Source organism: Saccopteryx bilineata, chromosome 8 (assembly GCF_036850765.1).
Source record: "Saccopteryx bilineata isolate mSacBil1 chromosome 8, mSacBil1_pri_phased_curated, whole genome shotgun sequence".
In the NCBI taxonomy this organism is placed as follows: domain Eukaryota; kingdom Metazoa; phylum Chordata; class Mammalia; order Chiroptera; family Emballonuridae; genus Saccopteryx; species Saccopteryx bilineata.
The window spans coordinates 64,765,148-64,771,113 of NC_089497.1; the positions used below are offsets into that span (position 1 = coordinate 64,765,148).

Below are 5,966 nucleotides of genomic sequence, written 5' to 3' on the forward strand. Positions count from 1 at the left end.
TCATGATCATGTAGGTAATTTGGGCTTCCTCATCTGTAACTTGCTTATTCATATTCTTTGCCAAATCCTCCTTTTCTTGTTGATTTGCAGGGATTGCTCAATTATTTTAGATATTAATCCCTTGTCAGTTTTAAATGTTTTAATTATATTTTCCCAGGCTGTCTTCCATTTGTTACTTTAAGCTACAGTGCCCTTCACTGAACAAAAATTTTTAATTTTTAGGTAGTCAGGTTCATCTATTTTTTCCATTATGATCTAAACTTTTTGGGTACAGCTCAAGAAATCATTTCCCCCACAGCCAAGTCAAATTCAGCCCCTGCTCCCCCCCTAGCAGGGGTTGGCCCAGGTGACTGCTACAGCAAGCTCCACCGCTCACGGGCTCTGGGTTCCTGCCCTGGGACCTGGGGATAAGTTTAGCTGTGGACATGGGAAAAAAAAATCATTTCCCATTCTGAAGTCACTCAGGTGTTTTTCAATATTTTCTTACTGGCTTATAATATATCTGTACAGTTAAGTGTTTAATGCATTAAAATTTGATCAATTTTTATTTTCACCCATTTATTAAGCCACTTTTTTTTTTCTTTTTTTTTATTTTTGAAGCTGGAAACGGGGAGAGACAGTCAGACAGACTCCCGCATGCGACCGACCGGGATCCACCCAGCACGCCTACCAGGGGCGACGCTCCGCCCACCAGGGGGCGATGCTCTGCCCCTCCGGGGCGTCGCTCTGCCACGACCAGAGCCACTCTAGCGCCTGAGGCAGAGGCCAAGGAGCCATCCCCAGCGCCTGGGCCATTTTTGCTCCAATGGAGCCTTGGCTGCGGGAGGGGAAGAGAGAGACAGAGAGGAAGGAGGGGGGGGTGGAGAAGCAAATGGGCGCCTCTCCTATGTGCCCTGGCCGGGAATCAAACCCTGGTCCCCTGCACGCCAGGCCGACGCTCTACCGCTGAGCCAACCAGCCAGGGCCTTTTGACAGTACTATATGCTAAAAATATCCATCTTCTTTCCATTGAATGATGTCAATAAATGATATACTGTATAAGGAAACCATATAATTTGTAATCTAAATTGGAAGAGATTAACAGGAGACATTATTTGAAATTTTGGTAGGTAAACAGGAATAAAATAGAACTTTCTCATGCTAATTGGAATAGATCTCAATTTTATATTATATTCTACATAGAATTGTTTAATCTGTTCTGTTGCACTATTTGTTCAACTGCAGGCCAAACTGGTTTTTTTGTGGTTATATAGTAATATGGGGTAGAGCAAATATTCCCTTTTGCTCTTCTTTTGCAAAATTGTCAGTTACTCAGGGCTTTTATTTTCAAACTATTTTTTGCACCCAGTATTTCAGGTTTCTCTGGAGAAATTTTGACTGGTATTCCATGAACTGTTGCTTTAATTTGGGAAAATTTGATATTTTTTAAGTATTAAATGGTTCCCTCTATGAACACTGTTTATTTCTACATTTATTCAGATCACTTTGTATGCTTTTTGATTAAATAATTACTTTTTCAAAATCACTTTTTATTAGGTTAATATATTTATATGTAATAATTTTATATCATGAATGACAAACATTTTTGGTTGTTATAAGATCATATTTTATCCTGAACTAAGGTTCTACACCAAATAGTGAAGAAGATATGTTAATTTTCTTAAATAATTATGTCATCTGAAACTCTTTTCCCTTCTACCATTGATACTGCTTTGTGTTTCTTGTTTTATTGTGTTAGTTATATTTTATATCACTGTATTAACTAGTAGTAGTAACAAGAGAATCTTATATGAAATATATCTAAAGTTTCTTTTTTAAATACATATTTGCTGGAAATTTTCTATATAATATATAGCCTTTTACTAGTTAATAAGGTTCTCTTCTATGCCTGTTTTTGTGAAAATTGTACTATTAATAGAAATGGAATTTTATCATTATTTTTTTATCTCTGTTGAATTAAGCAAATGATTTGTTTCCTTAGTAAATGAATGTGCTATGCTACATTGATACATTTACTAATATTGAAATTTTTTGTGGTACTGAAATAAACCCTATAAGATCACAACTTCTTCTTATTATTATTATTATTTGTGACAGAGACAGAGAGAGGGACAGATAGGGCCAGACAGACAGGAAGGGAGAGATATGAGAAGCATCAATTCTTCGTTGTGACACCTTAGTTTCTCATTGATTGCTTTCTCATATGTGCCATGACCAGAGGGCTACAGTAGACTGAGTGACCCCTTGCTCTAGCCAGTGACCTTGAGTTCAAGCGGATGAGCCTTGCTCAAACCAGATGAGCCCACGCTCAAACCAGATGAGCCCACGCTCAAGCTGACAACCTCAGAGTTTTAAACTTGGGTCCTCCGCGTCCCAGTCCAATGCTCTATCCACTGTGCCACTGCCTAGTCAGGCTCATTATTTTTTTAAATAATGTTTTAGGTAGTCTTATCAATCAATGTCAGCCCCTCAAATTTAATTTTCTAAATAAAATTTAAAAATAATAATGTTTTAATTTGTGATCTAGTGATTATTTTACAATTTTACATCTATGTTTATAAATTAAAAAGACCTATAATTTTCTTCACAGGTAACTTTTTTATATGGTCTAACATCAGTGTTACTCTAGCCTCAGAAAATGATTTAGGCACCTCAGCCTTTATTCTTTCATTATCTAGGACAACCTAAATAAGAAAGCAATTAGTTGTGGAAATAAATATGTTTATGATTGCTATGTATTCTTGATCTGTTGTTCATGTTACCACTATATTACATCTATCTTTTTTTCCTGATGGTGATTTATTGTCATTTCTAATTGTTCTACTTTGAAATTATATTTCTGACTTGGGATCAGATATTTGTCTGGTATATTTCTTATGCCTTCATTTTTATTTCTCCTATTTACTTTTGTTTAAATATAGCTTATAAACATAGATAACATAGGGGTGGCTCTTGTTTATAAGCCAACCTGAAAGTGCCTGTTTTGGCTTGGTGTAGTACTGCTTTTCTAGAACTTCTACAAAATTATTTTGTGTTTTTTATTTACAAAAATTTTATTTATTTTATTTTTATTTTTTTTGTATTTTTTCAAAGCTGGAAACGGGGAGGCAGACAGACAGACTCCCACATGTACCTGACCGGGATCCACCCGGCATGCCCACCAGGGGGCAATGCTCTGCCCATCTGGGGCATCGCTCAGCTGCAACCAGAGCCATTCTAGCACCTGAGGCAGAGGCCATGGAGCCATCCCCAGCATCCAGGCAACCTTGCTCCAATGGAGCTTTGGCTGCTGGAGGAGAAGAGAGAGACAGAGAGGAAGGAGAGGGGGAGGGGTGGAGAAGTAGATGGGCGCTTCTCCTGTGTGCCCTGGTCGGGAATCAAACCCAGGACTCCTGCATACCAGGCCGACGCTCTACCACTAAGCCAACCGGCCAGGGCCTATTTATAAAAATTTTGTATTTTTATCTTCCCAATATACCTTTTTATCAGATAGGTCAAATTTTCTTCTGGTTGCTTGAAAATTATGCTTTCTCTTTTTATATCCTGGAGCTTTTTCTAAATTATCAAGATACATACCTATATTATTAATACATCATCAGCATTTTAAAAGCTAATCAATATCTATACTTTTTCTTCAACCAGACAAGTGCTCATGTACCTTTTGCCTCCTCCTACAACTTCCAAAGCTTTGTTGGTATCATTGATACTCTATAGCATAGATAATTCTACAACTTTTTTCTTTTAGTAAGAGGGATAATAACTTTACTGAGATACTTGCTTAGTTGTCTCCAATATTCAGTCTCCCTCTCTCCTATAGTGATAGAGCCCTTGGGTTTTAGTTCAGCACACAGCAACCCCAAATAAAGACTACACTTTCCAGCCTCTTTGGCTGATAAAATTCTGGCCAAAGATATGTAAGAAGCAATGCGTGCAATTTCTGGAACATTTACCTCAAAAGAAAAGAGATGACCTTTGTTTTCCTCTTCCTTCATCCAACTGCTTAAAACATATCACAGTTGCCAGACATTTTTGACCATCAATAAAAGCAACACTTAAAAGGAAAGATTAGCAAGATATAAACAGCCAAGATTCTTGGCAACCTGGTAGATCAAAACCCTCCTACCAGCCCCAGACCACTTACCAGCTGATTGTTAGGAGAGAAAATAATAACTTGTTCTTTGTATACTAGTTTTCTATTGCTCCTATAACTAGTCATCACACTCTTAGTGACTTAAATAAATTTATCATACAATTTGGAGATAAGAAGTCCTAAATTTAAGGTGGATACAGGGCTGTATCCCTTCTGGCTACTCTAAGGAAGAATCTGTTTCCTTACTTTACCATCACCTAAAAATTACCTGCATTTCTTGGGTTATGGCCACTTCCTTATATCACTCTATTCTCTCTTTCTATTGTCATATCCCCTTTTCTGACTCTGACCCTCCACCTCTTTCTTGTAAGAAAATTTACAATTACATTGGACACACCCAAGATAAGCTGGGGTGATATCTTTATCTTAAAATCTATAACTTAATTACATCTGCAAAATCTCTTTTGTTATGTAAGGTACCATATTCAGGAGTTCCAGAGATTAGGATGTGAACATTTTTGGAGGAGCCATTATTCTACTTGTAATATCTTACTTAACTAACTTTTCTTTGGGTCAGTTTTAAAAATAGCTAGGCCTAAATTCTCATATTCCCCTTTCCCCCAAACTCTATTAGTTTCTTCTTCTTATTATTGCTTATTTTTACTATTTGCATTGCTTCTTTTCTTGTTAAGATTTTTCTTCCAAGGGTGCTTGCCCAAAGGTCTTTGGAAGATGCTTTTCACTGTCATATATACTCTCTGCCTCCCTTTTTCAAGTGTTGCCTGAAATTTTCTTTCTTGGTCTCTGCCACCTTTCCACAGATCCAATCATCAATGGTATTATTAAAGAACCCTGTCTTGTACATATTGTATATTTCATGGGCCTAAAATACAGTGTTTACTTTGTAAAAGTTTGCTGAATGAATCACTGAATTGGTCTTCATGTGACAGCCACAGTAAAAAGGGAAAAGCCAACAGCATTAGGGATATGGCAAGAAAGACACTAGAGAAAACGTTTATCTACCATTCAACCTGGGCATGTCTTGACTTCCAGAAATATCCATGTCTATATAAAATAGACTTGAGATATATGGCATGAATCATGCATATATCAGGTGTATCTGTACAATACAACCTGTAAGGTAGGTAAAAATTATCTTGCCCACTTTTCAACTATACATAGTTTCCAGTATATCTTTTCATTTTTTATTTAATATATTTTCCTGTAATGAAGTGCTGGCATTGATGAAAAAAATCCTCTAATATTGGATACAGACACCGGGTAGTCTAGGTTCAGGTGTTGAATTTGTCTTTTATTAGCTATGCAACCTTAAGTCATTCGACATTTCTGTGCCTTACTATCCTCATCTATAAAATGGGATGATGATAATAGTAGCTAATTCATGAGATTGATGAGTGAAATAAATGAATTAATAACATAAAGTACTAAAACAGTCTCTGGTAAATAGTCAGCTCTATATGTGTTAGTCATTATTTTAAAAAATGGCATTTGCAAGGCCTTCAATCAAGACTAAATAAATGAATTAAATTCTCTTTTCCTTGAAGTTTATTGTAAAGTTTGTATGACAGCAGCCAAATAAAATCCATCTCATCCCAAGAGAGATGGTGACAGATGGTTGGTTATCTGCCATTAACATTTCTTCCTGCTTCTGGGAATGGAGGTCAACTCTCTGGAGTAGAGTTGGGTGGCATGAGGTGGGGGGGCAAGATTGGAGTAACAATTCTTACTCTTTACATTTTCTCTTTCGAGAGGGAAGGTGCCCGCTTTTAATTTTTAGCAAATTTAATTGGGAATAATGGTTGGAAGAATGTACAACTGAATTTCATTTTAGCTTAAAGTCACATTATCCAATCCA

At 36.7% G+C, this 5,966-nt stretch overlaps 1 non-coding gene across 1 annotated transcript; it reads left to right on the top strand.

The window, feature by feature from the left end:
* Positions 1 to 293: 293 nt before the first annotated feature.
* On the top strand, positions 294 to 429 carry LOC136312385 (small nucleolar RNA SNORA5). Its single transcript, XR_010726977.1, has one exon. It is a non-coding gene; the product is annotated as a small nucleolar RNA SNORA5 (small nucleolar RNA).
* Positions 430 to 5,966: the final 5,537 nt, after the last annotated feature.